Genomic DNA, 14,459 nt, shown 5'->3' on the forward strand with positions numbered 1-14,459 from the left:
AACCATGGAGGCGGCAGGTGGAGCTCCCCCCAAAGCCTATTAGAGCAGTGTCACTGTGTGACCTGTCGGGCCACGACCTGGAAAGCCCCACTCTTGAAGAAGGCCACCACAGGAAGCCCTGTCCCCAGGCTTCTGATGAAGATAGTGACCACTGTGTAACAGAGCCACTGTCCAAGGTGACTGTACCAGTCGGGGCAGACAGGACAGTGGTCAAGAAACTGAAGGAGAGTCAGGCGCATGAGATGCCAGCAGCAGACCCTGTGAGTCCCCCAGAATCCTGGGAATCAGAAAGGCCACATCCACATACAGGGCAATAAGCGCACCCTGGAAAGACCCAGGAAAGACCTGGGGGGTGTCCTCACTTCTTGCCTGGGCTGGGATGGCAGACATGCACAGGAGGAAGTGAGGGTGCTGCTCAGCATGCACACACACAGCCTGGGTGAAGGACTCAGGATTGCTGATGGGGGTGATTTAAGGACTTCTGTGTCCAATTATCAGCTACTCACTAGCAAACCAAGCAGGAACTCAAGGGGTGTACAGAGCAGGCTCCACAACAGTCGCCTAGGAGAGGCCCTAAAGGAACGGTTACGGGACAGCAAGCGCTGGGGGAGGACGGGGAGATCTGACTCTGGACTTGCCACATCATTTCATCTTTTTTTTTTTTTTGAGTTAGGTATTGAACCCAGTGGTGCTAAACCACTGAGCCACATCTCCAGCCCTATTTTGTACTTTATTTATAGACAGAGTCTCACTGGGTGGCTTAGGGACTCACAAACTTGCTGAGGCTGACTTTGAACTCAAGATCCTCCTGCATCAGCCTCCTGAGACACTGGGATGGGGCCTGTGCTACTGGTCCCAGAATCAGTGGTGTGTGGCAGGAGGCGAGGTCATCACTCTGCCTGGTCCATTGCTGAGCGGAGCTCCTCTAACCCCAGTTACATGGCACCCCACCTCTGAGCATCCATCAGGGCCTCTGCTCGCTCAAACCCACCCCAGCTCATTCAAGAATCCCTTCTCCATGCAGACTTTTCACTTTAGGCAAACGCATGTGAGAATGTGTCCCTGAAGTAATTAAAGGGGTGATCACCCACTTTTTAGAAAAGAATGCATTTGACATTACATAGAACAGCAGTTAGCCCACCACAGCCTGCAGGCTGCTGCTCTTGTGCCAGGACACATTCCATGGCACACAGCCTCACCTGTTCCTTTATGTATTATTCATGGCTGCTTTCTGCTTTAACAAGCTTGCCAAGGATTTGCTTGTGGCCCAGTGTCCAGAATATTCACGTCATCACCCTTTAAGAAACAGATTGTCACTGAGTGTGTTGGTGCACACCTGTGACACCAGCAGCTTTGGAGGTTGAGTCAAGAGGATCTCAAGTTTGAGGCCAGAACTTGTTTTGTTTGTTTGGGGCAGGGGATTGCCCTAGTGATACCCTGTCTCAAAAAGGGCTTGTGATGTGGCTCAATGGTTAAGCACCCCTGAGTTCCATCCTCAATACCGCCCCATCAAAAAAACCCAAAGATATTGCCTACCTTTTGATCCCAAGCAAGCACCACTTCTTTTGCGGGGGCAGAGAGTAACTGGGGATTGAAATTGAACCCAGGGGCACTTAGTTATTGAGTCCCATTCCCAGCCCTTTTGACATTTTTATTTAGAGACAGAGTCTTGCTGAGTTGTTTAGAGCCTCAATAAGTTGTTGAGTCTGGCTTTGAACTTGTCATCCTCCTTCCTCAACCTCTTGAGCTGCTGGGATGACAGGCGTGCACCAGCAAGCCAATTTCCCCATGTATTTTTTTTAAAAAGCGATTTAACTTACATTCACCCATCAATGATCATAGCTATTAGAAAAAGTGAGCATTAAGCAATTACAAGGGTCTGTTACTGTGGAAGTTCTTCCTCAAGCTCACAAAGGCCCCAGGAAGCCCAGGTACTTACAGCTTCTTAAGATTCCCCATCTTGATAAAGGTGTCCAGCTGCACAGGGCTGATGGCACGCTCTTCCAGGTCCCTGAAACACAACACAAGGACTTGTGCAAGAAGCCCCGGGTGCTGGGCTGGGGTTGTGGCTCAGTGGTAGAGCCCTCACCTAACATGTGCAAGTCCCTGGGTTCGATCCTCAGCACCACATAAAAATAAAACAAAGATATTGTGTCTATGTACAACTAAAAAACCCATAATAATAAAATATTAAAAAAAGAAACCTCAAGTGCCCTTACAGCCAGCCACGTGTCTCAGCCTGGAGACTCAGAGGTTTCCAGGACAGCCGTGGCTTGAGGTGACCCACAGGTAATGACTTCTCAGGAGGTGGCTCTCACACATGTTGACACAGCATGTGCAGTGACACAGGGACCCAGCCAGGATGAGGGGCAGCACAGAGGCTGGTGCAGCCTGCTCAGCAAGTCAAGGCCCTCCTAGCAGAACATGGGTTCAAACTGGTTCAAAGACAAACCAAAAGCACACACACTCAAGGCAGCTACCCCAGAAGCACTGTAAGGTCTCAAGGCTGGCTGGCCCCTTCCTCCCAGGGCTGGGGAGGCAACCACAACCATGGAGAAGTTCCCAGTGGGGTGGTGTGTGTGTCACTCTGCTGGCTGGTCTGGGGGGTGGTGAGGAGGCCAGGGCCTGGGAAGGAGGGGTGCAGTGGCGACACAGGCAGCAGCAGGGAGGAAGGTAGTGTCTCACACCAGCTGCATTAGTTGGGAGCACATCAACTGGCCATATGTCCTGTGACTGCTCTGGCAGGGGCAAGATCAGGGCCAGAGTTGAAGCAGCTGTCACTCCTAAGTAACCTGTTTCTTAGTTTACAAAGATGCCATTAAATCACCGGCAGACTTGGCTGCGGCCACCTTTGGCAGGCCTGCGGGACAGGCAAGGTCTGGCAAGATACTCACAGGTGCACCAGGCCTTCCAGCCCCATGACGCTCTCTTTGCCACGGACTTGGTCTTGTTCCCAGTGAGAGTCCTGCAGTTACCAAACCTCCAGGAAGAGAGAGGGTGGGGGAAAGTGGGGAGAAAGAACACAGGATCAGCGCCATGCTCCCTGGTCAGTGTCTGGTGAGAGGCAGGGGAAGCTGACCTGTGCTGAGATCCCAGGGAACATACACAGCCCTACCCCTTCTGAGAAGCACTTTTCTCTATTACAATTCAGTAGCAAGGACAGGCTGAAGGTGCACGCACTTTAGGGCCTACAAAGACCCCCTGCAGATTCCATTTCACTCCAATCAGAATGGCACTCATCAAGAATACAAGCAATAATAAATGTTGGTGCGGATATGGGGAAAAGGCACACGCAGGCATTGCTGGTGGGACGGCCATTTGTGCAACTACCCTGGAAAGCAGTCTGGAGATTCCTCAGAAAACTTGGAAGGGAGCCACCATTTGACCCAGTTATCCCATTCCATGGTTTATACCCAAAGGACTAAAAATAAGCATACCACAGTGACATAGCCACATCAGCGCATATAGCAGCTCAATTCACAATAGCTAAGCTATAGAGTCAACCTAGGTGCCCTTCAATAGATGAATGGATAAAGAAAATATGGTGTACATATTCAATGGTATTAATATTATTCAGCCTTAAAGAATGAAATTATGGCATTTGTAGGTAAAAGGATGGAACCAGTGACTATCATGTTAAGTGAAATGAGCCAATCCCCCAAAACAAAGGCCGAATATTCACTCTGATCTGTGAATGCTAGCCCAAAACAAGGGTGGTTGGGGGAATAAAATAAATCCATTGGATTAGACAAAGGGAAATGAAAGGAAGGGCGGGAGATGGGAACAGAAAAGGCAGTGGATTGAATGGGACATAACTTTCCTATATTCATATGTGAATACACGACCAGTGAAACTCCATAGCAGGTACAACCACAGGAACGGGAAGTTAGACTCCATGTGCGTGTAATTGTCAAAATACACTCTACTGTCCTGTATAACTAAAAAGAACAAATACAAGCCATTGGAAAAACAAGCCTCTTGCAGCAACAAGCAGAAGCCACTTGTCCAGCCTGGCCCTCTGTCTCCAAGGGCCTCCTGAAGGGGTGGGGGTGAGGCAGGAAATATCATTACAGGGGACAGGCTGGGCACTGTCTCAGTGAGAAGGAGCAGAGGGGGTAACGAAAGCTGTGGATCTGAAAACTGCTGCCCACTTCTGAGACCTATGTTCCAGGGATAATGGTTCCCAAAAGAGGTAAGAAGGGGTCAGGAAAACGGGTGCCTTTCAGGGTGGCTCCCCAGCTCTTTGCACCTGAGATGCACCCTGGCAGCCAGCGTGTGGCTGTGGTGAGCTGGGTCCTTGCCCTCAGCCTGCAGGAGATGCTTTGTGCTGTGGTTTTTGAGCAAAACCCCAGATTTTATATGATGTCAACCCATCAGACACAGGTCCCACCAAGAACCAGGTAAGAAATCTGCCATACAAAGGCCAGTTCTACCTCCCACTAGAGAAGGCAGTGAGCAGCAAGTCCCCCGGCAGGGGTGCCAAGAAAGGGGAGGTGAGCCCGCAATCAAAGATGGCAGGGCCAGGCCATGGCCAACTGTCTGAGCTTCAACTAACTGCAACAAGGCAGAAGCAGCAGGTGACCTCAGGAGCTTGGCCAGGGAGACTGCCACCCCGCTCTGCAGACACCGCCAGCCCACAGGACTCCCTGTCCCCCATCTCATCAGAAATAAACTCCTCCCCTGGGGGCCTCCATTCCAAGGCCCCCACAGTCACTCCACGTTCAGCCTCAGACAAAGCCAGCTCTGTTTCCCATCTCCTTTGGAGGGCAAAGAGCAAACAGGGCAGAGACTGCTGTGAATGCCCTTCTCTCTGAGGTGGTATGCATGGACCTGACAGCAATCTCACCCCAAAAAGCATTTGTACAGCCTCACAATCAAAATTTCTTTTTTTAAAACAAATAAACCAAACACAGAAATCCTGGTGGCTTACCTTAGGCTCTGTCACCACAGAACCAGCAGCAAATAAGAGCTCGGGGGGCACCAAACCCCAAGCCAGGCTGAGGGCACTGCCAACTTCTCCATTTGCTCAGATCCCCTCAGGCTGAGGAATGTGCACTCCAGGTCCTAGTAAAAAGGAATGGAGCTAATTAGCTAAATCTGCAAACTAGATCGGGAAAAAGCCAGGCTTTATTTCAACTAAATATCAGTCACATTGTCCCCTTTTACAGCGAGGCCAGGCTATTATTTCTAATGGTGACAATAGCAATGAAATGGATTCTTGATTTTGCAGGGCCCATTGTGCTGTGGGTGGATTAAAACAGGCCTTTATCTTCTCCCTGCTGGCGTGTGGGGGATGGGTGGTGCTCCAGCTAGACCTGGCAGTGGTTCTAACAAACAGCTGCTGGGTGGCAAAGGGAGCTGAGTCTCTCTGCTGGGTGGATATTCTGTCCCACAGCCAGGGAAGGAAGGATGGCTAGCCTCTCATGAGTCTCTTGCCTAGTCAGTCGTGGGCTCCCAGAGGCTGAATCAGTGCTTGCCCAAGCCACAGTGGCAAGGCACAGGGGGACAGTGCAGTGGTGCTCATGTCCCTGGGACAATAATGACAGGCACAACCTCCTTTCCCTTGAATCTATTTTGAAGGCCCTGCCCACCAGCTACAGGACTTCCTACCTAGTGGGAACCCAGAGGCTCTGCATCTTCCCAGACTCCCCTTTACATGGACCTCTGCTCCCAGCCTCCCAAAGAATGCCCCAGACACGGGCGTTGCCACAGGCAGACCCCTGCATGGCCTGTCCTCCCCATGCCACTACAGTCCAGTGACCTGCCTCTCCTGGGTCCAGACGTTCTCCCCTCTCTCCTCACATGCTCTGCAGGTCCCCAGCAGGTGACTCCAGAGCCATTTTGGAACAGGATCTCTGGAGAGTATGACAATCCCAGGCAAACTCGGGAGAAAGAAACACTCCAGCGGCACCAGGAAGCTCCAGTTTGAAGAACAATCTGAGCTCAAAACTCGGAACAAGGATGGGAAAGGCAACGTCCTCCCAGTTGTCACAGAGGGCTCTGCTGCTCCTATGGCTCTTCATAGGGAAATATCTTCATTAGGCCTGGCCTGTGGTGAGGTAGCAAGGACTCCAGGAGAAATAATGCTTTCGGGAACATCAGGTGTTTCTCTAAGTACTGCTACTTAATTATGGGTCACTGTGGTTAATCCAGAAATGCTTCTTCAAGCTGGTTGGCTGTCAACAGTAGTTACATGTTCTTAATAAAGGAATACTTTTCCTTTAATTTTGGAAGAATTTCAGGGATGCATTTAAAATGTACAAGTTAAGGTGAAAGGTTAGTATGCCTTTGTAGACACATTCCTTCATTTGAGATTAGAAGACATATAAATGAGATATAATTACCAAAATGTATCAGTTAATATCATAAAGGAACAATTTCATTTTTTAGTTAAAATAGGTAAAACTTTTGAGTTCCTCTTGAATACTCAAATCTCAGTTATGTACTTTATATGCATAGCATCTTACCAACACACAGATGAGTTAGGTCCTAATTTTATTTCCACTTCACAGAAAAGGAAACTGAGGTTCAGAGATGGTAAATGTATTATCCAGCTTTGTAACTTGTAGAACTGAAGCAAGGTTTCCAATTAAGGCATTTTTAATTCCAAAGCCTGTGTTGTCTCTGCATTCCCTTTATAAGGAAAACAGGTGCCAAGAAGGTAACAGATACTCACAGGACAAATTTGCATTGCTAAAGCAGAGGAGCTTTTGAAAACATGGGTCACATTCCAAGTTCACTGTCTTGCTTTCCCCCTTCATACTGCATCTATTAATTTGGAAATAGGTGAGATAACTAGGTAAAAAGCTAGGAAATTTCCAAATCTGGAACTGTATTTTTTTTTTTTTTTTGCAGAAGGACAACTATTCTTAGATTTTTAGCTTCTTATTTGCTCACATTGTTGCTTTGTCTCTCCATTTCAGGCAGGTAAAGGGGTTTCTTTAGGTATTTTCATCACCATCGATATGTGTGACTAATCACGAATAGCTGAACCACTTCTAAAAAGAGCCAGTTATAGGAGAGGCAGGTAGGCAGGGCCCTGAGCATTCTGTGATCTGGAAAGAATAGGATCTGTCACTTCTGAAAACAAAGCAAAACACAACAGCAGTGTCCTCAACTGTAGGTCCTGGTGTTTTGAGTAAGTGATTTTCTTGTTAATAAAAGATTTATTTGGTGTAGCTTAGAGAATTTTCCCTGTATTGTTACTCATATCTTGGGAAGCAGAGATACAATATACAGAAAGAAACACAAGGTTATCCAGTTGGAATGCCATCTAAGGTAGCCTTTCATCATCTGAGTTTATGCTCCAGATCCATCTTACTTTGGCTTTCAGCTAAGGACTACAGCATCCAACAAGAAAGGGATGCTTTTGGCATGAAGACTGAAGGAGCAAAAGATACAATCTGGCAAAACTGACTGCACTAGGACATGAATGCAGGGAGGTAATTGTAGGGTCACAGGATGACAGTTTTAATGAGGATGTGAATGATAACCACCTACTGAGGGAGAACCTAGGTCCTCAACTACCCTCATTATTTTCTAAGACCTTTTTGCTGAATCCTTGTATGGAAGGTATTGAATAACCCCAGTTTTCTTGTGGAGACAGCAGAGGGTCAGCATTCCTCCCAGACTCTTAACGTAGGGCTCTTCCCTGTCTTGCCTCCTTTCTCCTCTTCATGATAAGAATATACTGAATGCAGAATAAATTGAGTTAGTTTCTCAGTAAAATAATTAAAAGATAAACACTAGAAAAGTAGATAAGCAGTTAACTTTTTTATCTTAAAGGTGTCAAATGGCATATATTTTGGAATACAGCTTTTTCAAAACTAATTAGCCACATCTGCTAAGAGAATGAACCAGATATATTTGGTGTTGGTAAGTTACATACACTGCCTTTTGTGTGTGTGTTCAGAGGCCATGATAAATATTGTACATTCTAAAAGCACAGAGACTTTCATCGGTGACTTGAATTTTATTGACATTAAAATTCAGTTTAGGGGCTGGGGATGTATAGTTTAGTGTTAGAGTGCTTGCCTAGCATGCAAGAGGCCCTGTGTTAACTCCCAGGATCAAAACCCAACCAACTAAGCAAACGAAAACCAAAAAATGGCAAGGGCTGAGGAAACACTGTTGGATCTGTTATAGAAAAGAATTCACAACCTTTCAGAGACAAGTTCAGTAGCATAGTGTGGAAGAAAGTCACTTTATGGTGCATTACACAGTAATTGGATTGTGAAAAATGGACAGCAAGTGAGATTTTTTTTTTAAAACTATAGTCTACAAGTGAAAGATCCTATGGTAGGTGGGAAGAGAGAGAGAGAGAGAAAATCACCACCATATGCTTAATAAGCTTTTACCTTAAAAGAAAGTTTCCAAATTGCTTCATTTTTGTAGGACTCAAAGAAGTGCTATAGCATGAAGCCTAGAGGTATTACCCTGGGAGGGCTTACCATATAAAAGTGATATGAAGCACTATGCCCAGAGAGATAAGAAAATGGAGTTATCAATTCAGGGTCTTTCACAGCAATGTCAGCCCAAAAATGATAAGTAAAACATGTTAAGCACAATAACAAACATTTTGAGTACCCACTAAAGTGTTGGGAACTGATCTAAGCACTGTAGATGGTTGTCTTTCATATGTATATTAACCACATATTATCATGTTTCATATGAGGAAAGTTGAGCTTAGATAGGCTTGGAAAGTTCTAACTGCCTCATGGCTAATGAGTGGTTTAAGCTTGATCTTTGATCACAAGCTAGAATTCCATGACCAGTAACTGTCAAGAAAGATGACATTGAGCCTCAAGTGGGAGTTCAACAGTGGCTTTTTTGTATAAGGTAATATCTGTACCTTACTTTAAAATGCTTTGGTGCATGAACAGATGTTTGTATGAATGTTTGCCTGTGTGAATTTGAGCTACCCTGTCTGTTTTCTTAACACTTTTGTCATCAATACCAAGTCTAAAGGAAGAAAGGCCGGGGTTAGCATATAATCCAAAAAGCCACATTTCAGAAATGGCACTTTGGCCTTCCACAATTTTTAATTCCAATTTCTGCTAGATTTTAAAACATCAGCATAATGAAAGTTAAGGATAAAGGCTATTCATTAGTGAAATCATCAGCTTGTTACTTAGATAATGGATGATGGAAATGGACATTCATTAGAGAGATTAATGACAATTAATATTTGTGAATTGGTTACAATATTCTAGAAGCACTCCCTGTTCTGGCATGAGTCTAGTGTGTCAGTGTTCACCCATAGGATGAAGTTGGAAGCGTGGTATTGAACAATTCTCTTTCCAGTTATCTCTTTGGAGAGTTTGGCAGACTAAATGATGGACATAAGGCTAACTGCATCCTGTCTCCAGGATGTTCTCATGTTTGTTTCAGAAATAGCCTTTAACTCAAGGTATGGTGAAGAGATTTCCTTGTAGATTGATTCTCCATGATCTGTTCTCCATTAGGAATTTCCAAGTCCTACTAAGAAAGAAGACTCATCAGGGTGCCTCTCTGGCTCATGATTGTCCTGAGGGGTATTTATTTTTAACCTTTCCTCCTATTGTTTGATGAATCCTGGGAGAGAGTGCTAATAGCTTTACTACTGAAGTCATTAATAGTAAACTTAAAGCACTTCATTAAGGTTTATTGTCCTGAGTCTACTCTAAACCTCCTCTGCTCTAACCTAGGGCACATCTAGCTTTAAGAGAATGGTTTCTACTTTGATGGCACCCAAAAGGATGTGGCAGGCTGCTATAAATTGAGCATTGACCATGTGGTGGACACCGTTTGGTGTGTTTTCTCTGTCATTCAGTCTAGTGGTATCCCATGGGGATGTTTTTCACTCTCTGGGGGCATTGTGGACATTTGCAAAGGTGTTTTTGTTGTCACAATGATTTGGAAGTTTCAATACCAAGACTTCCTGCAAGGTAAGGGACACAATCCTTGTGAAGAATTGGCTATATATGCATATCTAAAGCCCTGTGGCAGTTCCTAAGGGTAAAATTCTGTTTTTCATAAGTTGTTAAGCCTATAATCTTACTTTTCATGTAAACAGAAATTAATAGTTGAATGATTTTGAGATAGTAGTATTTCCAAGAGTGCATCTATTATGCAGATTGAGGGAAGAGTATATTCATTTTATTTGGGACCTTATCAACAACTTTTCTGTGTCCCTGCCTGTACCTCATGATTTGTGATGGCTATAGCTGCTGCATTAATGGTAACTTATATGTGTGTCTGGATCCACCAATTTATTGAATCTTCTAGAATAATCATGCCTTTTTATTGCCCATGAATACACTTATTAATTTATTATCAACTTTCTTTTAATCATTTTTTTTTCTTTTCAGAACCAGGGATTGAACCCAAGGCCTTACACGTTATTAGGCAAGTACTCTATATTGAGCTACACCTCCAGCTCAAAGTAAAGGTGTGTTTTATTTTTTTATGGTGTTGAGGGTTGAACGCTGAAGTGCTTTACCACTGAGCTATATCCCTAGCCTTTTTTATTTTCTACTTTGACACATGTTCTTTTTAAGTCATCCAGGATGGCTTCAGACATGCAATCCTCCTGTGTCAGACTCCTGAGTTGCTGGAATTACAGGCATTGTGCCCTTCTTTGATTTCTTCCTTATAACACAGTTGAGATATTACATTGATTTTTTTAAAGTATTTTGGTAGACAGCATTATATATCAATTTCATTTCAGGATATTTAAGAGGAAGCACATATGTTTTACAACTCATCTATTTCTTGGGGCCTCAACTCAGGTAGTATGATCATGAATAACCACAGGATACTTTAATAGTGATATTCCAGGTGAAGCTACTGTATTTGATGCTTATTTCAGATAAGCTCAGGGAATTAACCAGGGGAGACATCAGACTGCCCTAGCTCAGCTCAGATACACAAGTACTTACTACATAGGTGCACTTTGTTCCATAGAATAACACGTACTTCCTCTGTCTGTGGAGTAGCTTACTTTGTCTGTAGTCATCAATGATCTCCATAAGAACAAATCTTGGACTCAAACCCCTTACCCTGGCCCACCAGGCCCTGCTTCATCTTACTGGTTTCTCCAGTTCAGCAAGTGCAGATTTCCCCATTGCTCACAGCTCTCCAGCCTCAAAGGCTTCTTTTGATCACCTCAAAGCCTCTGAATATGAAAATACTTCCACCAGAACAATAAAAGGCTGAGTCTATCATTTTTATAAAACAATTTGTTCTCCATTTAATTATCAACTTCTTAGAAAGGAATCTCTTCCCGAGGTTATCTAATGACCACACCTCATCATCGATGCTTTCTATTTATCTTCCTCACAGCTCTTGTTATCATAAGTAATCATGTCACTCAGTTTTCTAAAGGTTTGGTATGTGCTCCCAGCTCTAGAATGTAATGCTGGGGGCCACATCTACCTTGTTTGCTGCTGGTCATTGGTGCTTACAACACTAAGCGGCACAGTGGGCTCTGATAATTTTAGTGGGCTGAATTGAATGTATTATGATGAGTACGACAAGGTCAATAAATAGAAGCTACTGTTTCCAGGAAATTTAAATTGCTCATCAGTAATTGCTTTCTTTGAATTGATATTTAAAGATTTATTTTCTTTATACCTTAAGAAGACATAGAAGGGAAAAGGAGACAAGAACAACAGCACCAGAGTTTGCATAGAAGAGACCATGAACTAAATTGTGCTGCTTATACTGACATCTTGCTTGGTTAAGGTTTGATTTCATTTTCATGGCATAAGTGTAGCATGAACTGTTCTCAAGGAACAAATTATTTTGAGAGGGCAAGTGGTATAGTAACAATTCCTTAATTATTTTATCTTGTCTTACTGCTAGTGCTCCTGGTGCTTTATAATCTTGCTTGCAAACAACCTCACTTCTCATATTTTCTTAAAAAGATTCCCTCTCAAAATTAGTAACTTAGATCAAATCCTTTATCCTGAATGTGACAAGTATAAACCTGACATAAATATATAGCCAAGATCAGAAAGATATTTGTATAGTTTCATATAATAATTATATAAAATGCATACAATAAAACACAAAAGTTGAAGAACTACCACTAACTGATATCAAGACTTATTATAAAGCTATAGTAATCAATACCATGTGGATTTTGTCATCAATAAATCAATAAAACAAAATAGTCATAAATAGACCCAATATATGCACAACTTATTTTCTACAAAGGTGTGATAGCAATTCATAAAGAATAGTGTTTTGTGTTCTTATGAAATGGTGCTGGGACAATTGGATAGCCATGTACGGGAAAAAATAAGGGGATTTGACTTGTATCTAAACACTATATAAAATTTATTAAATCCTAAAAGCATAAAATTTCTGGAACAAAACAGGTGAAATTTTTCTGGCCTTGATTTAGGCAGTTTTTTATAGATACACTAGAAGTATGATCTATAAAACTACAAATTAGAATTCATAGAAAATAAAGACTCTGCCCTTCAGACAGCATTGTTAACAGAATAAACTTCAGTATGGGAGAGAGTATTTTGAAATCTTATTCTGATAAAGGACTTGTTTAATGTGGGGACAAGCACATGGAGTACTGCATATGTGGCATATGTTAAGGTGCCTGAGTGGCAAACCACTCCCCTTGTGCTAGGCGTGTGAGTGACAAACCACTTACCCCCTAGGCACAGCACAGGACCATGTGGCCACATGTTTGTGGTCCCAGTGTTTGCTCCACAGTCTGCTCCTTGATTGGTTGCCTCAAGGACAGTTGGCCAGAAATTGTATTGGTGGCTGTCTGTAATCTGCTTAGCTACTACCTGGGTACATATACATGGTAACTATGCAGTAAAATGAGACCTGCTTCCAGCTTGGTCTCCAGAGGACTTGATTCACGACTCTACAGCCACACTTTCCTGTACCCTGTTCCATGTACATCCTCACTGGATGAGAGAGAGCCCATGCCATTTAAGACTGTTCAAAACTCAATGATAAGAAAAAATACTAGCAAAAATATTTGAGAAGATACTTCCTCAAAGAAGATACATGGTTGGAAAATAAGAACACAAAAAGATACTCAACACAAATGATTCATTAGAAATGCAAATTAAATCTACAATGAGATATGACCTATTTGAATGAATACAATGGAAACAACTGTAATGAGTGTCATTGAGACTATGAAGGGACTAAAATTCTTTTTTTTTAGAGAGAGAGAGAGAGAGAGAGAGAGAGAGAGAGAGAGAGAGAAAGAGAGAGAAGTTTTTAATATTTATTTATTTTTTTAGTTTTCAGCGGACATAACATCTTTGTTTGTATGTGGTGCTGAGGATCGAACCCGGGCTGCACGCATGCCAGGTGAGCGCGCTACTGCGTAAGCCACATCCCCAGCTCAGGAACAACAATTCTTATTTATTGCTAGTGGTAAAGTAAAATGGTGCAACTACTTTGAAAAACAGATAAGAAAATCTTAAGAAAATTAAAATATATACACCTCATGTTATCTTTAGATTCCATTCCTAGAAATTTAACTAAGAGATATTAAAACACACATTTATACAGATGTTGCACCAACTTTATTTATAATAGCCCCAAACTGGAAGAAACTCAAATGTTCATCAAGAAGTTAATTAATCAACAAATTAAACTGTATGTCTACAATGGTTAATACTACAGAGCAATAAAAAAGAACAGGCTTTGTAACACCATGATCCATAGAAAAAACAGAAAATAATCATGTAGAGTTAAAGAAGCCAGGAAAGAGAAGACCTATGATATGGTTCTATTTTTATTATAATTTTAGGAAATAAAAAGTAATTTATAACACAAGAAGCAGATTAATGGTTCCTGGAGATTGATGTGGGGACAGCACAAAAGTCATCTTGCAGGGATGAACTACCAATGTGAGGAGGGAACGTTTGGGAATGAAGGATATAGTCACTAATTTCAGAGATATACACATATGGTAGAATTCAAATATATTCAGTTTATTGTACTGTAATTACATCTCAATAAGGCTGTTAAGTAAAATAATAAAATAAGTTAATTTGAAATAAAATGCACAAGGTGAAAGAGAATCTAATAGCAGTGTTTTAAAACATCAGTATGCAGGGGGAGGTTTATCATATGATAAACTAATTGTTGAGAAGACTTGAGTGTATTTCTATGGAAGTTTAAATATATTGGAGATTGAGCAAGTTGTTATGTTCATGTACAAATATATTAAAATAAATCCCACAATTATGAATAATTTGTAATGAACAACATCAAAAAGACTTATTGACTAATGAAACCAACTGAGAGGCCACAAACTAACATTCATGGTCAATTGATTTTAAAGTTTAAAAGGCACCAAGGTAATTCAATGAGAAATGATTATTTTTCTCAACAAATGACACTGGAGAAACTGAATACCCACATGAATAAAGATAAATGTAAGCCCTTATTGCATACTATACACAAAAATTAATTCAAAATTGTTCTTA

At 42.4% G+C, this 14,459-nt stretch overlaps 1 protein-coding gene across 7 annotated transcripts in view; it reads right to left on the reverse strand.

Moving 5' to 3' along the window:
• The window catches only part of LOC144374780 (uncharacterized), a 60,063-nt gene extending 51,790 nt beyond the window's left edge, over positions 1–8,273 (reverse strand). For 5 of the 7 annotated variants that reach the window (XM_078037530.1, XM_078037524.1, XM_078037518.1 and 2 more), the window contains exons 1-3: positions 4,931–8,273; positions 2,895–2,980; positions 1,940–2,011 (exon numbers count right to left, since the gene is read on the reverse strand). The gene's annotated coding sequence lies outside the window, so the exon portion shown is untranslated. The remainder of the gene's footprint in view (positions 1–1,939; positions 2,012–2,894; positions 2,981–4,930) is intronic. The other 2 variants (XM_078037517.1, XM_078037520.1) reach the window with 2 other exon arrangements.
• Between the last annotated feature and the right edge of the window lie 6,186 nt (positions 8,274–14,459).

This window comes from Ictidomys tridecemlineatus, unplaced genomic scaffold (genome assembly GCF_052094955.1).
Source record: "Ictidomys tridecemlineatus isolate mIctTri1 unplaced genomic scaffold, mIctTri1.hap1 Scaffold_88, whole genome shotgun sequence".
Lineage (NCBI taxonomy): Eukaryota > Metazoa > Chordata > Mammalia > Rodentia > Sciuridae > Ictidomys > Ictidomys tridecemlineatus.